At 46.6% G+C, this 19708-nt stretch overlaps 1 protein-coding gene across 7 annotated transcripts in view; it reads right to left on the reverse strand.

Annotated features, from left to right (window-relative positions):
* Window positions 1-19708, reverse strand: part of STRBP (spermatid perinuclear RNA binding protein) — an 88886-nt gene that overhangs the window by 53793 nt on the left and 15385 nt on the right. For all 7 annotated transcript variants that reach the window (XM_072125052.1, XM_072125057.1, XM_072125056.1 and 4 more), the window contains exon 2: window positions 9866-9964. The gene's annotated coding sequence lies outside the window, so the exon portion shown is untranslated. The remainder of the gene's footprint in view (window positions 1-9865; window positions 9965-19708) is intronic.

The following is a 19708-nucleotide window of genomic DNA, read 5'->3' on the forward strand; positions in this document are numbered from 1 at the left end:
ACAGGGAGGAGGGGTAAGTGGACCTCCATTCCTGAGATAAGTGCGAGACGGTAGGAACCAAATCTATCAGCTATTTTTAGCTACCACAGGATATAATACAGACTTTCCCTGCACCATGTGGATGGGATGATAGCACAGCAGCCAACCCGCTGCAATAACATACATGATCTGTACACGCATGCATTTACATAGCAAACACCTGCTACTCTGTAGTTACTACTAAAATAAAGATGTGAGCCCAGACACTACATAAAACTATATGTATGAATATCGCCAGTTATGTCATTGTACCCCTGTGCCTCAGGAGCCGCCTCCTATGCACCCAGCGTACATGACATTTGTACAGGCGTTAATGCGACCTTTGATACAACTGTATCATTTTCCAATATACAGACACAATGTCATGTGGATTTTAAGATGATACTTGCATACGGATCAGTATCTTGTGGCCAGGAGTTAGACCTTCACTCATCTGATAAAGCTGGCCTAGCCGAAGAATAATAATAATAATTTTGTTAATATAGCGCCTACAGATTACGCAGCGCAGCACAGAGTTTGCCAAATTGGAACGATAGGTAAGCAACAATAAATCCTTTATAGATTTCAGACAGACAAGAAAAATCCCAAAATTTTAATAATTTAAGAAAATAACACTTCCTACACAGCAAGAAAACTACAACAAACTACGACGACATAGTCTCAGACTTATCCCATATAGAAGTACAGTAACCACTACTGTCCTGTTTGCGGGTCACGTAACTCCAGGGCACTGTCCTACTTACTGTCCCATAATTCCCGGGGTCTTAACATTCCATTCGGGATGTGCTGACTAGATTATCGGGCAGCCGGCTCTGAAATTACAGTAGAATTGACTAAGTTGAATCGCATCTTCAAAGCAATCAGTAAAAAACGTAATCCTCTTATGATGTGCAGCGCAGTTACATGAATGGTTCCCAGCCGTACGCTCAGGAAATCCACCTATTGTGTGTGCAGACCCCGCACGCAGCTGGAAAACTATTCTCTCTATCTGAATTGCCCCCTCTACAATGCACTGAAGTATTTGGATGCCACCCCTAATTAGAAGCCGCCCGGCTGCCAACTCCAGGCGCTGGCACCACCAGCCTGTGCAGGTAATATTTCACAGGACACTTCGCTGCTGAAGAATTAAAAATAAAATGTGCAAAGTTCTGTTGCTGTATAATTTTATTCCTGGCTGTGAGCCAGCGTTCACTCTCTTACAGCTTCCACCACGGTAGGAAACTGCATAAGTAGGTCAGCAAAGACAAGAAGGTTTTCAGAGCTCCTGGCACGAGTGTTAATCAAGTCTTTCAGCAATGTAGATTTTACGACACAGCTGATCGCCAATACCATTTATTCCCTGCGTCGTGTTAACCAATACTTCAACCCTGCAGTCTGGGTACTTATTCCATCTCTGGTACCTGCACACCCGATCTCTCTGTAATCTGCTCTCTTACACACAAGATCCTTCAGTGATTGGAGTAAAGGGCGGGCTGCAGGGGCACATGCTCAGGGCCCCCACCACTTCACTCACAAAGGGGCCCCCACTAGCTGTGGGATGACCGTCTCTGAGATTGATTTGCATTCTGCATGCAGAGTGCTTTTCAGGGACACCTCACACCCCTTTAGTACCAGGTGTTTGGCTGAACTGGTTGCCAACGAAGTCCTAGTCAATCAGTGTTAGGCCCCATTCACACGACCGTTGTGGGGATGTATATATGGCCACAAATACGTCCCCATATATGTCTATGGTGATATGGCGGTGGTATGGTACCGGACTGTACACGGGGAAATGATAGTGCATGCTCTATCCTACCCCATGTGCACAGCTGAGTGGTGAAGTTTCTATAGAGAGGGGAGGAGTGAGCAGCGCCACCGTATGTTTGCCCGGGCAAGCATATGTTAAGTGTTAAGTTTACTTCCTTAGGGTGGTGTCATAAGTGGCGTTTTGAACCTGTTTTTAGACATGCGTTTTCAGTCCGTTAAAAACCGCATGCGTTTTTGTCCATTTTTAATCAAGATAATTGGGAGAACCGAACAAAAACACATGCGGTTTTTAACGTACTGAAAACGCATGACTAAAAACGGGTTCAAAACGCCACATGTGACACCACCCTCACAGATCACTCGGCCCGATCGGTAAGAGGAGGAGAAAGACCTCTCAGGGAAGCAGTGGTGCGTGGGACTGGTGTGCCGACTAGGACCAGTAGTTAGTACTACTGCCACTGTGCCAGCAGCTAGGCTGGAGTACATAGGAGAAAATTTAGAATATTAATGATAATTTAGATTAGTAATGTCTACCAATGGGCTACATTCAGTGGGGGCCTTCGACAGATTTTGCGCCCAGAGGCATCCACCTGACCTAGGGACTGCTGTGTCTAATTGGGTCTAGTCCTCAGATTACTCTAGTCATATGGCAGCAATCTGAGAACTAGCCCCATAGACAAATGGAACTATGGCCAATCGCATTGAGTCTGGACAACTTTGGCCTTGGTGTCCATGTGGATAGCAGGTTAATTCAATGGGGTTTTGTGAATATCTGTGTAACTGTTCCAGTAGAAACCATATTCCGACATTTCTAGTCTATGGACCACATTTAACAAATGTGCAAACACTTTGCGCAGTTTGCAGGGGGCGCCAGATTCAGGATTTCGGGTGCAAGTTCTTCATGAATCTGGTGCCCTCTGGTGTGACACAATTCTGTTGGAGGCTACATGAGAAATGTGGCGCACGTAACGTCCGTTTCAGTGCAGAATTTTGTGTTGCGAGCAGCACAAAGAACGTGCAAAGTCACACAAAAAACTGGTGCAGGGGCTTTAATAAATGTGGGCCTATGTGTTACAGTTTTACTTTTATGAACATTAAATACAGGTGAATGAAGTAACTGTAGGGGAAACTCCACATCTTCAAACTCTCTTCATCTACTTAAAGTAAAAAAAACCTATTTAGCTGACATTTGATGGCTGAATAACACTCGTGGCGATCTATCTCCACACTACAGTATCCTGTCTGATTTTGTTGTGGAACTAATGGCAATCGGTGACAGGGCGAGTTATTTCTCCTTTGGAGGAAACCCTACCCCTGGTTACATACAAGATAGGGTCTGTAGGTTTGTTCTTAAGTATAATTTGTATGTAAGTTCGATCTGTATATTTTATAATTGTAACCCCCAGACAGAATTTTTTTTTTGTCTCTGTGACAATTGTATTTTAAAAATGTTGGGTTGTCATAAGGATTAACAATAAAACACATTTCGTAACTATTACAGCTGTATATTGTATCCCAAAATTACAGTACTTTTGGGGCCGTGACCGCGGCTCTCATTCACTTCCTATGTAGCCACGTGCACGGTCGCGCGCATGGTGCGCCGAGCGCGTACCTCCCTGCGCCGAAGCAGCTTCGGCCATACAGTTTAAAAAGTGTTTTAAACCGCGATACTGCGGTTTAAAACACTAACAAAAATAAGCTCCAGCACCAGCTCGTGCTCGGTAGTTCCCTCTTATACCTGCCACTTCAAGTGGTAGGTTTCCTTTAAGAATAAAAAGCTTTAAATTATACAAATGAGCCTGAGGGGCTCTATGGAGCCTGGGGCCCCTGCAAAATTTTAAAATACTTTTTTTTTAAAAAAAAAAAAAAACCAGAAGAAGCTAAAAGAATAGTGGATCCTGCCAGAGGGGGCACACACCATTATGTCAGTGTGCTTGGGTTACATCCCGTGATCCTGGTGGTAGACCTTGCAGTGTGGAGGTGACAGGTGCCCACACTGGACGGTCAGGTCCTTTCTCTTCCGAGAGGAAGCAGCAGACAGCAAAAAGGTGAAATAAGTTTATGACCCTAAGCTATATGAAGGCATGCTGGGGGTATAGGTTCCCCAATCCTACTGACAGGTTTCCTCTAACAAACTATATAGGTGTCTAGTCACTGACAGAAGAGAAACCCAAATTATGTATTTAGAGCAATAAAGTGATAGCATTTGATAAAGTCTAATTTATGTCAATAAGACTCCTAAATAATCCCAAATAAGCAAAGGGATACACACCTCATGACTGAGCCCTATTGTGCATGGATTCAGGTCATCAGGCATAAATCCAAAATACAGAAGAATACCCAAGGGCTTTTTTCATAAAAACAGCTTTCGGCCTGGATCCATAAGCGCTCCACAGGGAGGGAGACGTTCTCACTATATTTTCAATAAATAGGTTACCAACACGTCATTACATAGAGATGCAGCGAGTGCCACCTCCAGCAATAACACTAAATTATGCCCCTCACCCCCACAGGCTCGTCTCCGAATGCTAAATGTCTTTACCCGAATGAGAATATTGTGCATTCACTTATTATTGTACACACACTGGGGCAAATTTACTTACCCGGTCCATTCGCGTTCCAGCGGCGGCTTCTCCGCTCTGGATTCGGGTCCGGCCGGGATTTAATAAGGTAGTTCTTCCGCCGTCCACCAGGTGGCGCTGCTGCGCTGAAAGTAAACTCATCGCGCCGGAATGCACCGAGCTGGACCAGGTGAAGGTAAGCGGTCCTTATGCGACACATTTTCGGTTTTTAAATGCGGCGGTTTTTCCGAATACGTCGGGTTTTCGTTCGGCCACGCCCCCCGATTTCCGTCGCGCGCATGCCAGCGCCGATGCGCCACAATCCGATCGCGTGCGCCAAAATCCCGGGGCAATTTAAGTACAAGCGGCGCAAAACGGAAATATTCGGGTAACACGTCGGGAAAACGCGAATCGGGCCCTTAATAAATGACCCCCACTGTGTATAACACTGTGCACACCTACCTGTCCCCAACAGAAGCCTGGCCTGCCCCCTTCTGTCCAGTGCTACAACACTGTGCACACCTACCTGTCACCACAGCAGCCTGGCCTGCCCTCTGCTGTCCAGTGCTATAACACTGTGCACACCTACCTGTCACCACAGCAGCCTGGCCTGCCCTCTGCTGTCCAGTGCTATAACACTGTGCACACCTACCTGTCACCACAGCAGCCTGGCCTGCCCTCTGCTATCCAGTGCTATAACACTGTGCACACCTACCTGTCCCCACAGCAGCCTGGCCTGCCCTCTGCTGTCCAGTGCTATAACACTGTGCACACCTAACTGTCCCCACAGCAGCCTGGCCTGCCCTCTGCTGTCCAGTGCTATAACACTGTGCACACCTACCTGTCCCCACAGCAGCCTGGCCTGCCCCCTGCTGTCCAGTGCTATAACACTGTGCACACCTACCTGTCCCCACAGCAGCCTGGCCTGCCCCCTGCTGTCCAGTGCTATAACACTGTGCACACCTACCTGTCACCACAGTAGCCTGGCCTGCCCCCTGCTGTCCAGTGCTATAACACTGTGCACACCTACCTGTCCCCACAGCAGCCTGGCCTGCCCCCTGCTGTCCAGTGCTGTAACACTGTGCACACCTACCTGTCACCACAGCAGCCTGGCCTGCCCCCTGCTGTCCAGTGCTATAACACTGTGCACACCTACCTGTCCCCACAGAAGCCTGGCCTGCCCCCTGCTGTCCAGTGCTATAACACTGTGCACACCTACCTGTCACCACAGCAGCCTGGCCTGCCCCCACAGCAGCTTATGACTTATGTGAGCTACAGAACCAGAGATACAGGCAGCTAAAGACATAGTTGGAAATGCAAGTTACAGATAAAGATCCAGTCCCTGCCTAATATCTAACTGCCTGTAGGTCCAGTTACGTAGCTCACAGAACCATCATTGGGATCTGAAAGATCAGATTCTTTAATATGATGCCAGTAGGAGGTTTCTAGGTGCTATGGAATGGAATATAGGGCCTTCTGATGTGACACTCCCCACTAAACTTGACGAATTGCATGTAAAAATGGGATGAGAAGAGTCATATTTGCCTGACTTTGGAGATTTTTTTTTTTTTTAGTAAACAGGTGAGATGTCACATAGAAGAGCGAATTTTTGAAAGGAAATGTCATACCCTACCTGAGTGGACTAGTAGTGGGGTAGAATTTGGGGACAGGTTCCAATTAATACTCAAATTGACTAAAAAAAAAACTAGAAGCTCACATAACAATTGGATTGGCTTGCACTTGCCCCCCCATGCGTTTTAAAAGTCATCTTCCCATTGGCTCGTGTGCAGTTTTACAATAGTCTGTACATGCACATTCAGTGCCAGAAATCAATGTGCTGCAAAACACAGTAAAATAAAAAAAAAATCTGGTTAAAATGAACAATACAAATGAGTTGAGTAGAAACTGAGCAGATCACGGGTAAGCGGTCCAGCTAGCGGAAACATCCGCTTGGCACTGCCAAGGTTAAAGAGACTGGAGCGATATCATATTCCTGCCACTGAAACAAAGTAAATTAATCCAAGATTATGTCATAGCCTGGGAAAGGGAGCTTATAACAAACCCGCTTTCACACGCCGCTCACTATACGCAATTACATTTAGCAGAAACTTCTTGTTTTTTCCACGTCTTGGGACATACCTGATGAATTTCCATTTAAGGATTTAGAGCATGTCCAATATTTGATAAAAGCAAGCTCTATTAAATATTGCAAATCTAGGCTGGTCTGAACACTAAATCTATGCTTTTAGTGTATTAAATATTAAGCCGCTGCACTTGGATCCCTTTTCAGCAATCTCTCTTCTTCCTCCTCTACCAATTTACTACATTAACAGGCGAATGTTAGGATGGATGCAAATAGTCATGAACTACAATGGAGCTGGATGCTATTATAGAGAGAGAGAGCAGGGACTTTTTATTAGTCTTATAAAGGCAGTGTGTCCGGTCTAACAATAGCTTTAATAGAGAAGAACATAAGATACAATACAGAGATCGTGCTCTTTAAAGGGGAATTCGTACTGGGGGTCTATCCTCAGATGCCTCTGTAGTCACTCCGTTTCCAGCTCTTTGGGCTCTGAACGGATAATCGGTGTGGGGGCCAGGACAATTACTAATAAATACCGGTAATACAGAAGCCCAGAGTAATGGATATACAAATCAGCCTCATCAGTACAGCAAGGACAGGTCGATGTTCGCTAAGCATTTGGAAATCCCGGTCCATGACCGCCCCTTTAACTGTGCGTCACCTCGGCCTATAGACATATCATCCGAGCCCCTGATGAACATCATGATAAGAGGACTGACTCTGCATTGCGTTATCTATCTGTGGCCAATAAAGGTTTGGGAGACACGTTGGATCTGATGGATCCAAGTACCGTATATGGTATTGTCTGTATAGTCCAGTCTGAAAACATAACATAGAACTAAATCAACAGATCAGTAAAAAGGACCGTAGCAAAGACTAGGTCTTAAAGGAACTTTTTCGAAACTTTTCCCGGTACTGATGACGTCTCCATAGAGAAGGTCATTCTGATCAGATTGACAAGGGTCTAATTCTTGGCAACTTCAACAATTAACAGAATGAAGTTCACACTAACAGACCTCCTGCTCACTAACCAGTTAAGGCTACATGCACACGAATGTGTGATACGTCCAGACAGAAACCCGGGCGTAGCACAAGTCCGGTTGCAGAGACGAAGGGATAAGCTCTGCTCACCCCTCCCCTCTCCATAGGGACATCGGATGCCTGGCTGTATGTACAGGGATAGATAGAGCATGCTCTTTTTCCCAGTGACAGTACGGTGGTGCGCTCTCCTCAAAGCAGCCAGGCTTCATACATGTCTAAAAGTATATCCAACTGCAAATTATGCAGCCGTATATATAATGTAAAAAAAAAAAATATTTCAAAAATGTAGAAAGGAGGACAGAACAATAAACCATCTCCTGCAGTGAGCAGCGTATTTGAAAGCTTTCTGAGCTCCCTACACCGCAGACAGATAAGGAGGCTAATGATTAACTCTTTCTATACCCAGTATATAAGGGAATATTTCAACTCAGCTCTGTAAGGAGATTAGACTACCCAGGGACTGTATAGAGTAAAGGTAAAGAGTTGAGTCATTAGACACTTTATCAGATTACTTTATCTCATAGCTGTCATTGGATACAGGACAGAAAAGTGATTGACACAAATAAGGAAGAAATTTGCTTAAATAAAGAAGAAAGGCAGGGGAAAAAGAAGGACACAGGAACAATTTCCTTGAATAAAGTTTATTTTTATCATCTGCACTATTAATTCATGCAGTTTTGTCAATTTTGGTTTATCTAAGCGTACTTGCAGCGGTGCCAGAAGTTGGCCACCAATAATTTATATTTAATTTATATTTAAAAACTACCCTGATATTGAGAATCCTACTACTGCAGATTGCATTAACCATCTACAGGCTATGAGCAGATCACACATTAGTTTGTCTGACGACGTAAACAGACACGTGCGAAGGGAAAGAAAAAAATGACGGGAACGCAAAGAATGGAAGGAATGGAATGACACTATTCTTGTGCTACACAACATTGTCTGTGACCCCATGCAGACTCCGCTCTACATAATTTGACTAGATGCAACTAAGTTTATAATTCTACAACTATGGTAAATCTGCATCATGTGAATACAATCCGAGTGCAGCAGTTTATCCATTCAGATCCGTTTCCGCAGAGCACACACATCCAAAATCCTGTCCTTTTATCGTGTGTCCCCAAAATTTCAATCCTTGCCTTATCAGTCTGGAGCACAATCCAGCGACCAGACCGCGCAGGCTGCAGAGGACGTCAGTGTAATTTAGGCGGCTGTAGTCCATTATTTTCCCTCTGCAGATGAGTGGATGTGAATGCTAGGAGCTCAGATACACAGATAATCATCCAGTAACAGAAATATTGAGGGGGAGTGTGAACAAAGAGTGACAATACAAGGTGTGAGGCTGATAACCTTGTGGATAAAATGAGGAAACGTGTGACTACATAAAAAGAGAATCGCTGCGAAACGCCAAACATAAAATGACTCCATTGTTTGCCGAGGTTTTGTATGAAGATTTTAACCTCTTCCCGATCCTTCATCTGACACATTGCAACATATAGCGAGAAAAAAGAATTACAATATAGACAGATCTGCAGAGACAGAGACCAAACAACCTACAAACCAGCAAAACGGGGGCCCCTGATCTGGTCAGACAGGGAAAGCAGCCACATCACTGCAGCAGCGCACCGGGGACAGCAAGTAATAAGAATGTACCACTGCACTATTCAGCCCTCTATCATGAATAAAGTGGTCACGTGATTACAGATGAAACGCACGACTCTCCAAAAATGCACTGACAGTGGTGTTCAGCTCTATAGCAAAAGTTCAAGTGAATCCAAATTGTAGAGAAACAGGCAGCACTCACCGAAATCTTGTGCAAACAACTTTATTGGAACAATGCGGTGCACCGGGGCCGCAGCGCCCAGGGACAGCACCGGGGCCGCAGCGCCCAGGGACAGCACCGGGGCCGCAGCGCCCAGGGACAGCACCGGGGCCGCAGCGCCCAGGGACACCACCGGGGCCGCAGCGCCCAGGGACACCACCGGGGCCGCAGCGCCCAGGGACACCACCGGGGCCGCAGCGCCCAGGGACACCACCGGGGCCGCAGCGCCCAGGGACACCACCGGGGCCGCAGCGCCCAGGGACACCAGCGCATGGGGGCAGCAGCGCACCTCAAATGTGATACACAGCTTTTTATCTTATTTGAAATGTGTTTGTACTTATATTTGTACAACTTACATTTTTGTTTTTAGATTTCAACTAAAACAGTAGATTCTAGGTAGTACACTTCCTACCCTGAGGGGGCTAGTAGTTTAATGGGGTAAAAACTGGGGACAGTCTCCCTTTAATAAATCATACAATCACGTTTTCACATTAAAAATTACAAACAAAGACTTCCCAGTGGGCAGGACGAGGGTCCTTCGTTATGTGGTGGGTAATTCTGACTACTTACCAGCATGAAGGTTTCTATACAATCCACAGGTAAAATATAGAAGTTTTACAAGTGCGGGAAGTAATCCATTAATTCACCTTGTGATATTAGTAATCCTCACTGCAAGACAAAAAAAGGAAATATACATCAAGAGAGGTGGATGTGACACATGACAGAAGTAACACATACATCCTTACAGGATTTTTCGGTGTATTTGGCACTGCTATATTTACGCTCTCTCACATAATCTCTGGCGTGGTACAATGTGTAACATCACAGCATGAAATCACGTGAGCTCCTTCCTGTCACAGGCCACACATACATCAAGGTCAATGACAAGAAAAGCACACCTCCAGACCGAGGTGAGAAAAGTAGTGACAAACACTACAGGGGCAAAAACAAAGAGGATCTAAGCGAGAAGCCGGAGCGGCCGCAGGACCACGAGGTTACGTTCCTGGAGTCAGACACAAAACCTCATTAGTAGGATCCGCTCCAGAGTCAGTGATCTGCCAAGACTACGTCGCCAGAGAGATATTTGTAGTAATGTTCTCTTGTATAACACAATGTAGGAAATTATCGGCATTAACAATGATAAAGCCAACACTTTAGCGAAACTGTGTTTACTAGACAGGAAATCTTAAAGGGGCAGTGCACGTGGAGTCTGCTCCAACCCCTGGCCTTACACATGACCAAAATATCACATCCCTCCAGAGAAGCAGCTGTGGGGGTTTCTTACATTTTCCAGGGTTTTATCACGAGAACCCCAGATTTTTTTTTCCCGGAACCTTGAAATAGATGTGATCATCGGAGCTGATGGTTCCGGCTTCCGGGAGACAGTATAAAAGATAAGAGATGGTCACAGAAAGGAAAGGGAACTTAGATGGGGCATATAAAGATAAAGTGGGGGGCAGATAAGAGAATGTAATGTAGTGGAAGGGAGATAGAAAAACTAGGGGCAACATAGGGGGGGAGTAAAGATTATAAACAAAGAGCAAAGAGGGTGCAACATAGCAAAATAGGGCATGGAGAGATAGGTAAGAGGTAACAGAGAGAAGTGGGGGGGCCCACAGAGAGAGGTCAGGAATATTTAAAAAATAAAAACTAAATTTTAATACAGAATTGTCCTTTATTGTAAAAAGGTTTTAATACAAGGCAGCAATGCCCGACAAGAAACCTTCATATACTTTTGATTGTAAAAATTCTACTACTGTATACTGTAAAAACTCTGGAAATCTATATTAAAGTGTGCCAAATTCTGGGATACTACATATCTTGAAGATGAGAAAGGTGGTCAGTAATATTTTTGGTTGAGTAGTGGCCACTATGTGCCTTTACGGACCTTCATGAATCCATTATCCGTGCGACCACTAAGACAATCACTGGCCTCACCCGTCAATGGCTGAGAGTGAACGCCGAGTGGTCCCCAAGTGGTCCCTGGGCCATGTGAACGCCGAGTGGTCCCCAAGTGGTCCCTGGGCCATGTGAACGCCGAGTGGTCCCCAAGTGGTCCCTGGGCCATGTGAACGCCGAGTGGTCCCCAAGTGGTCCCTGGGCCATGTGAACGCCGAGTGGTCCCCAAGTGGTCCCTGGGCCATGTGAACGCCGAGTGGTCCCCAAGTGGTCCCTGGGCCATGTGAACGCCGAGTGGTCCCCAAGTGGTCCCTGGGCCATGTGAACGCCGAGTGGTCCCCAAGTGGTCCCTGGGCCATGTGAACGCCGAGTGGTCCCCAAGTGGTCCCTGGGCCATGTGAACGCCGAGTGGTCCCCAAGTGGTCCCTGGGCCATGTGAACGCCGAGTGGTCCCCAAGTGGTCCCTGGGCCATGTGAACGCCGAGTGGTCCCCAAGTGGTCCCTGGGCCATGTGAACGCCGAGTGGTCCCCAAGTGGTCCCTGGGCCATGTGAACGCCGAGTGGTCCCCAAGTGGTCCCTGGGCCATGTGAACGCCGAGTGGTCCCCAAGTGGTCCCTGGGCCATGTGAACGCCGAGTGGTCCCCAAGTGGTCCCTGGGCCATGTGAACGCCGAGTGGTCCCCAAGTGGTCCCTGGGCCATGTGAACGCCGAGTGGTCCCCAAGTGGTCCCTGGGCCATGTGAACGCCGAGTGGTCCCCAAGTGGTCCCTGGGCCATGTGAACGCCGAGTGGTCCCCAAGTGGTCCCTGGGCCATGTGAACGCCGAGTGGTCCCCAAGTGGTCCCTGGGCCATGTGAACGCCGAGTGGTCCCCAAGTGGTCCCTGGGCCATGTGAACGCCGAGTGGTCCCCAAGTGGTCCCTGGGCCATGTGAACGCCGAGTGGTCCCCAAGTGGTCCCTGGGCCATGTGAACGCCGAGTGGTCCCCATGTGGTCCCTGGGCCATGTGAACGCCGAGTGGTCCCCAAGTGGTCCCTGGGCCATGTGAACGCCAAGTGGTCCCCATGTGGTCCCTGGGCCATGTGAACGCCAAGTGGTCCCCATGTGGTCCCAGGACCATGTGCACATCCTCACTCCTGGTCTGTCAGCCTAAAGGACCAGAGCCCCGATGCAGATAAGGGACCTACAGAAAGGGGAGTACATATTTTTGTTGTTTTTTTTTACTCACATGGTAAATGGTGGAAAAGTGAATTTTTCATTAGACATTACAAGAAATCTTATACTTTCATCTACGAGCCATTTCGGACACTCCTCTAAATTCAGCTCGTCCTGTCTGCACACACATGGAAGGCTGCACCTTACAATAAATCACATAATAAAAAGCTTTCTCATTTCGATAATAAAGATTTCTCCTAAAAAGAAGTCTCTAGATACAGATGAGTAAATGTATGTGAGGTGTGCCTATGGTAGGAAATATGTATTTAACCCCGCGCTAATCTGTCACAACAACGTCCAAAGTGCAGAGGGAAGGGTCAGCCATAAAAATCACTAGTTCTCAGTGGAGATTAGGAGGAAGCCGCCTGGCAGACGATAATAGCCGTGTACACTAACACACTGTGACAGACGCAAATTACGTTAAATGCATTAAGTCTATTTTTAGTGAGAATTGCCCTTAACACTTGCTTTGAGCTTTTCTACTTACTTATTGGTGGCTGTGGATTAGAACAAGTCTCATTAATCAAGTGGAAGGTGGAGGACAGAGAACATCTCCATGTTATATGTATCAGGGTAAGAGGCAAGTAATGTAATATCCTACACAAGGAAAGCAATAGAGAACTAGTTACATGACTATTCTGCTTATCTCCTCTATGCAGAGGTCTCTATTAAACATGGACCATCGTGTGCTTATACTAATATCCAAGTCATCCTTAAAAAAAAAAAAAAAAAGGCTCTACCATCACCATAGACAGGGGGCATCCTCTGCACCTAGAGGAGAGGCAGTTCTACCATCACCATAGACAGGGGAAATCCTCTACATCTAGAGGAGAGGCGGGTTTACCATCACCATAGACAGGGGGCATCCTCTACACCTAGAGGAGAGGCGGTTCTACCATCACCATAGACAGGGAGCATCCTCTACACCTAGAGGAGAGGTGGTTCTACCATCACCATAGACAGGGGACATCTTCTGCACCTAGAGGAGAGGAGGTTCTAACATCACCATAGACAGGGGGCATCCTCTACACCTAGAGGAGAGGTGGTTCTACCATCACCATAGACAGGTGGTATCCTCTACACCTAGAGGAGAAGAGGTTCTACCATCACCATAGACAGGGGGCATCCTCTACACCTAGAGAAGAGGCAGTTCTACCATCACCATAGACAGGGGCATCCTCTACACCTAGAGGAGAGGCAGTTCTATCATCACCATAGATGGGGGCATCCTCTACACCTAGAGGAGAGGTGGTTCTACCATCACCATAGACAGGGAGCATCCTCTACACCTAGAGGAGAGGTGGTTCTACCATCACCATAGAAAGGGGTCATCCTCTACACCTAGAGGAGAGAAGGTTCTATCATCACCATAGACAGGGGGCATCCTCTATACCTAGAGGAGAGGAGGGTCTACCATAACCATAGACAGGGGGCATCCTCTACACCTAGAGGAGAGGAGGTTCTACCATCACCATAGACAGGGGCATCCTCTACACCAAGAGGAGAGGTGGTTCTACCATCACCATATAGAGGGGGCATCCTCTACACCTAGAGGAGAGGAGGCTCTACCATCACCATATAGAGGGGGCATCCTCTACACCTAGAGGAGAGAAGGTTCTATCATCACCATAGACAGGGGTCATCCTCTACACCTAGAGGAGAGGAGGGTCTACCATCACCATAGACAGGGGGCATCCTCTACACCAAGAGGAGAGGAGGTTCTACCATCACCATAGACAGGGGGCATCCTCTACACCTAGAGGAGAGGTGGTTCTACCATCACCATATAGAGGGGGCATCCTCTACACCAAGAGGAGAGGAGGTTCTACCATCACCATAGACAGGGGGGCATCCTCTACACCTAGAGGAGAGGCAGTTCTACCATCACCATAGACAGGGGACATCCTCTACACCTAGAGGAGAGGTGGTTCTACCATCACCATAGACAGGGAACATCCTCTACACCTAGAGGAGAGGCAGTTCTACCATCGCCATAGACAGGGGACATCCTCTACACCAAGAGGAGAGGAGGTACTACCATCACCATAGACAGGGGGCATCCTCTACACCTAGAGGAGAGGTGGCTCTACCATCACCATAGACAGGGGACATCCTCTACACCTAGAGGAGAGGAGGTTCTACCATCACCATAGACAGGGGGCATCCTCTACACCAAGAGGAGAGGTGGTTCTACCATCACCATATAGAGGGGGCATCCTCTACACCAAGAGGAGAGGTGGTTCTACCACAACCATAGACAGGGGACATCCTCTACACCTAGAGGAGAGGTGGTTCTACCATCACCATAGACAGGGGGCATCCTCTACACCTAGAGGAGAGGAGGTACTACCATCACCATAGACAGGGGGCATCCTCTACACCTAGAGGAGAGGCAGTTCTACCATCACCATAGACAGGGGGCATCCTCTACACCTAGAGGAGAGGCAGTTCTACCATCACCATAGACAGGGGGCATCCTCTACACCTAGAGGAGAGGTGGTTCTACCATCACCATAGACAGGGGACATCCTCTGCACCTAGAGGAGAGGGGGGGTCTACCATCACCATAGACAGGGGACATCCTCTACACCTAGAGGAGAGGCAGTTCTACCATCACCATAGACAGGGGACATCCTCTACACCTAGAGGAGAGGAGGGTCTACCATCACCATAGACAGGGAGCATCCTCTACACCTAGAGGAGAGGTGGTTCTACCATCACCATAGACAGGGGGCATCCTCTACACCTAGAGGAGAGGTGGTTCTACCATCACCATAGACAGGGAACATCTTCTACACCTAGAGGAGAGGCGGTTCTACCCTCACCATAGACAGGGGGCATCCTCTACACCTAGAGGAGAGGAGGTTCTACCATCACCATAGGCAGGGGGCATCCTCTACACCTAGAGGAGAGAAGGTTCTACCATCACCATAGACAGGGGGCATCCTCTACACCTAGAGGAGAGGAGGTTCTACCATCGCCATAGACAGGGGACATCCTCTACACCTACAGGATAGGAGGTTCTACTATCACCATAGACAGGGGGCATCCTCTACACCTAGAGGAGATCCAGTACTACCATCACCATAGACAGGGGGCATCTTCTATACCTAGAGGAGAGGAGGTTCTACCATCACCATAGACAGGGGACATCCTCTACACCTAGAGGAGAGGAGGTTCTGCCATCACCATAGACAGGGGGCATCCTCTACACCTAGAGGAGAGGCGGTTTTACCATCACCAGAGACAGGGGACATCCTCTACACCTAGAGGAGAGGTGGTTCTACCATCACCATAGACAGGGGATATCCTCTACACCTAGAGGAGAGGCTGTTATACCATCACCATAGACAGGGGGCATCCTCTACACCTAGAGGAGGTTCTGCCATCACCATAGACAGGGGGTATCCTCTACACCTAGAGGAGAGGCGGTTTTACCATCACCAGAGACAGGGGACATCCTCTACACCTAGAGGAGAGGTGGTTCTACCATCACCATAGACAGGGGACATCCTCTACACCTAGAGGAGAGGCTGTTATACCATCACCATAGACAGGGGCCTCCTCTACAATTAGAGGAGAGGAGGTTCTACCATCACCATAGACAGGGGCATCTTCTACACCTAGAGGAGAGGAGGTTCTACCATCACCATAGACAGGGGGCATCCTCTACACCTAGAGGAGAGGAGGTTCTACCATCACCATAGACAGGGGGCATCCTCTACACCTAGAGGAGAGGAGGTTCTACCATCACCATAGACAGGGGGCATCCTCTACACCTAGAGGATAGGAGGTTCTACTATCACCATAGACAGGGGGCATCCTCTACACCTAGAGGAGAGGAGGTTCTACCATCACCATAGACAGGGGACATCCTAGAGGAGAGGTACTTCTACAATCATATACAGGGATTCTTTACTATAAGAGGATTGAGACTGTGAAACTGTGGAAGAGGAAGGAGGCTGTGATGGCGGATACTTTGTACCTTGCCTGGATATCTTTTTTTAAAAAGCAAAAATATCACCACTGTGAATAGACTCACATCAGCCTTATCGGGTTCTTGCTTTGCTCTGAATCAACATTGTAGGATTATAGATCCTTGTATTGTATAGACTTTGATTTTTATTTATTTTTTTAATTGATAAAAAAAAAAAAAAAAAAAAAATTTTGGGCAAATAACTAAAGCAAGAACCAGAACATCTAGATCCTGATATATTTTTGCTCTCATAACATTTTATACGTTGTGTGAATACAGCATAGGAGAACAGAGAAATTCTCTATAGCTGCTATGACTATGATCTGGAAACACGAGTGGCCAACCGTGCCTAGTGACTTCTCCCCCTTGCCGATGAATGCTGTCGCTCCTTCAAGACTCGGCTTCAGTTCCTTCTGCAAACGCTACTGCAAGATTCTGTACTCATTCCATATAAGCAACTAAATAATACAGACCTTACATTATTTAGGGCCACAACTAATGTGCTGTGCCTAGGTGCATACAATGAATAGAGCTGCTATACGTGGAACCTTACAAGTCTCTGTTACTCGCTATACTGCCCTTAGTAATGCATCTGTTTACACTGTCACTATTCAGTTAGTGTTAATTATGGACTACACATTCACTGCTACTATAAAACTACAATTATATTCAGCAATCCAGAGGTATTGTAGATACAGATCTGGAAGATAAGGCCATTACTAAAAATGAATATGGTTACTATGGCAAAACCGTGCGGTTGGATCCCTTTGTTTTGCTGGGTCATCGAAAATCCAACCCTGATGCATTTAGATGTAATTTGAATTCTTAAAAAAAACAAAAAACAAAAGCAAACCAAAAACATTCCTTTAAAGTTAAATAAAGTCCTGCTTCCTCCTGTATATGCCAAATGGAGGCCATAATAGCCTACGCTCTAGGGCAGTGATGGAGAACCTTTTAGAGCCTCAGTGCCCAAACTTAAACCAAAAGCCACTTATTTATTGGAAAGTGCTAGCGCAGCAATTTAAGCAGTAATTTTTTTCTCCCTGTTCTTTGCCAACTTTAAGTCGTTCAGCCTCCCAAGGACATCAACGCAGTTGAAAGTAGGAGGGCGGATTCACCTATTATTGTAGGAAGATTCTGTAGGAAGATTCTTTGAGTTCTGTCTGGTGAACTTCATGCTGGGGTGATGGCCTGGGTGCCCACAGAGAGGGCTCCGAGTGCCGCCTCTGGCACCAGTGCCATAGGTTCGCCACCACTGCTCTAGGGGGTCCCCTGTGATGTCACTATCCATATAAGGACAGTGATGCAAAGGGGAGGGGGTGGAACAGGACAACGTATGTCCGTATCCTATCCCTCCATTGTCAGGGTACATTGGGAATCCTTCTGACAGATCCTTACAGTGAAAGCCATAAAATGCCTTAGTGAGACGAAAAGACCCCCCTTTACGAAACTGCTAACAACTATCAAGATTAGGAGATAACATAAGTAACCAGAAACAACTACGCAAACAGCACGCATGATACGTTTCAGTGATTTTATGTTATTTTATTTCCTACCTGTAAGCAGCTGAAATAAAATTGAGTTTTATTACCTATAACCCACCTATTTATGACGTTTGTTACACCCATGTATGGACTTCATGAGGTTCATTATACTTTTGCTCCATTTCTTTATGGATTAGACCGAATAAGGAAGTCATTGTGTGATATAACTCGCCATGTGGCGCCAATGTACTAATTGTCAATAATTTGCTTTTAATTTTCTGGTCAACAAAAGTAAGGAACCAGGTGAAAGTAACACAGAACTGCTCTGCAACAAGAACAGAGACAGGGCAGAAAAAGAAAGAATGATGTGCAGATAATGAATGTAAAATATGTATGTATAAGTAGCCAGACTGGATATACGGCCAGGATAATTACCCTGGTGAGGAGGGTGGAGCAGGCAGTATCTCCTGAACACGTCCGCACAGAGATTGCCTCCATAATACTATCCCAGAATAACTTATTACAGGAGGAATACAGGTTACTAGCACGATGGTCGCCGCTGCTATACGTTGTCCCACCTGTATTACCGCAGGGGCGATACAGCCTGCTGATGGGTGTAATGTAATGCACTGGAGATGAACTATGACTACATTAGAAAATACAGAGCCGATACCTATAGTCTCTGCATCTACATTACAGACATGTCTATTCTACACGTGTGACAGCTTAATAAGCAATCTTCTAATGTATCCTATAATTCATCTCCCTTGGTTTACAAGCCGGAGATCTCCGATGGGCCTGCGGAGTCATTCATATTCTCCTCTCGTGCCCGCCAAAGCCATTAGCAGAATACACAATCCCATTGCAGTACATGTAACCCCCTCAAACTACAAAAAATGTAAAGGCATAAAGTATAATAAAAGAGGCAAAGCCGTATCATAAAACCTAATCTCACAGTGATACAAAGCTCAGGTTTCTATAGATTACCTTTTCTGACCTTTGGCATCATCATATTCAGGACTGAAACCACACAAGCTATACATAAAAGTCAATGCAATGCTTAGTGATGGAGGAGGGGGAGGTGTTGGGGTGTAATAGGTAATTCAGTACTTTGGTTCAATTCATTAACATCTAACTGTGTGCATTGTTTCACATTGTAGTTGTATGTATGACTGAATTTCAGGCTCTTTTAATATGCCATTGACTGGCAAAACAAGCACCGTCTACAATCACCGCCCCATCCAATCTTAACCAGCTACCCATCAACAAGTAGGCAAGTGTCCAGCTCGGCCTATTGTGAAACTCGAGACCCCGGAAGCCGTCCTGTCCTCTATTGCTTTACACTTTACTCATATGTAAAAGAAAAAAAATCCGATACCCGTTTCCCGTTGGTGGTATATGTCAGGGCAGCAGACATGGCTACTACAGTACAAGTGCCCGCTGGGACACCACCACATTTAATTCATCAGGATGCAGACGCAAGTGAATGATCCACTGCCAGGAGGAAGGAGGGAACGACATCCGAGCTGCTGCTTCCTTCTACACTCTGCAAGACTGGAGACTATGAGGCTGGAAAATGCTTCATAAAAGATCTGGGCCAGACAAAGTAGAGGAAAGATGCAGCGCACACAACCACAATCACAGAAGATGCCAGCGCAGAGTCTCTGAAGATGCATTTAGTTATTGGGGAGAAAGGGTTTCCTATGCAACATCTACCACCAGGATCTAGCATTGTAAACCAAGCACACTGACATACAGGCGTGTGCCCCCCTTGCAGGTTTTGCTCTTCTTTTAGTTTCTTATGTCCTTTTAAGGCTTTTAAAATTATACAAATGAGTCT

Source organism: Engystomops pustulosus, chromosome 9, assembly GCF_040894005.1.
Source record: "Engystomops pustulosus chromosome 9, aEngPut4.maternal, whole genome shotgun sequence".
NCBI lineage: Eukaryota > Metazoa > Chordata > Amphibia > Anura > Leptodactylidae > Engystomops > Engystomops pustulosus.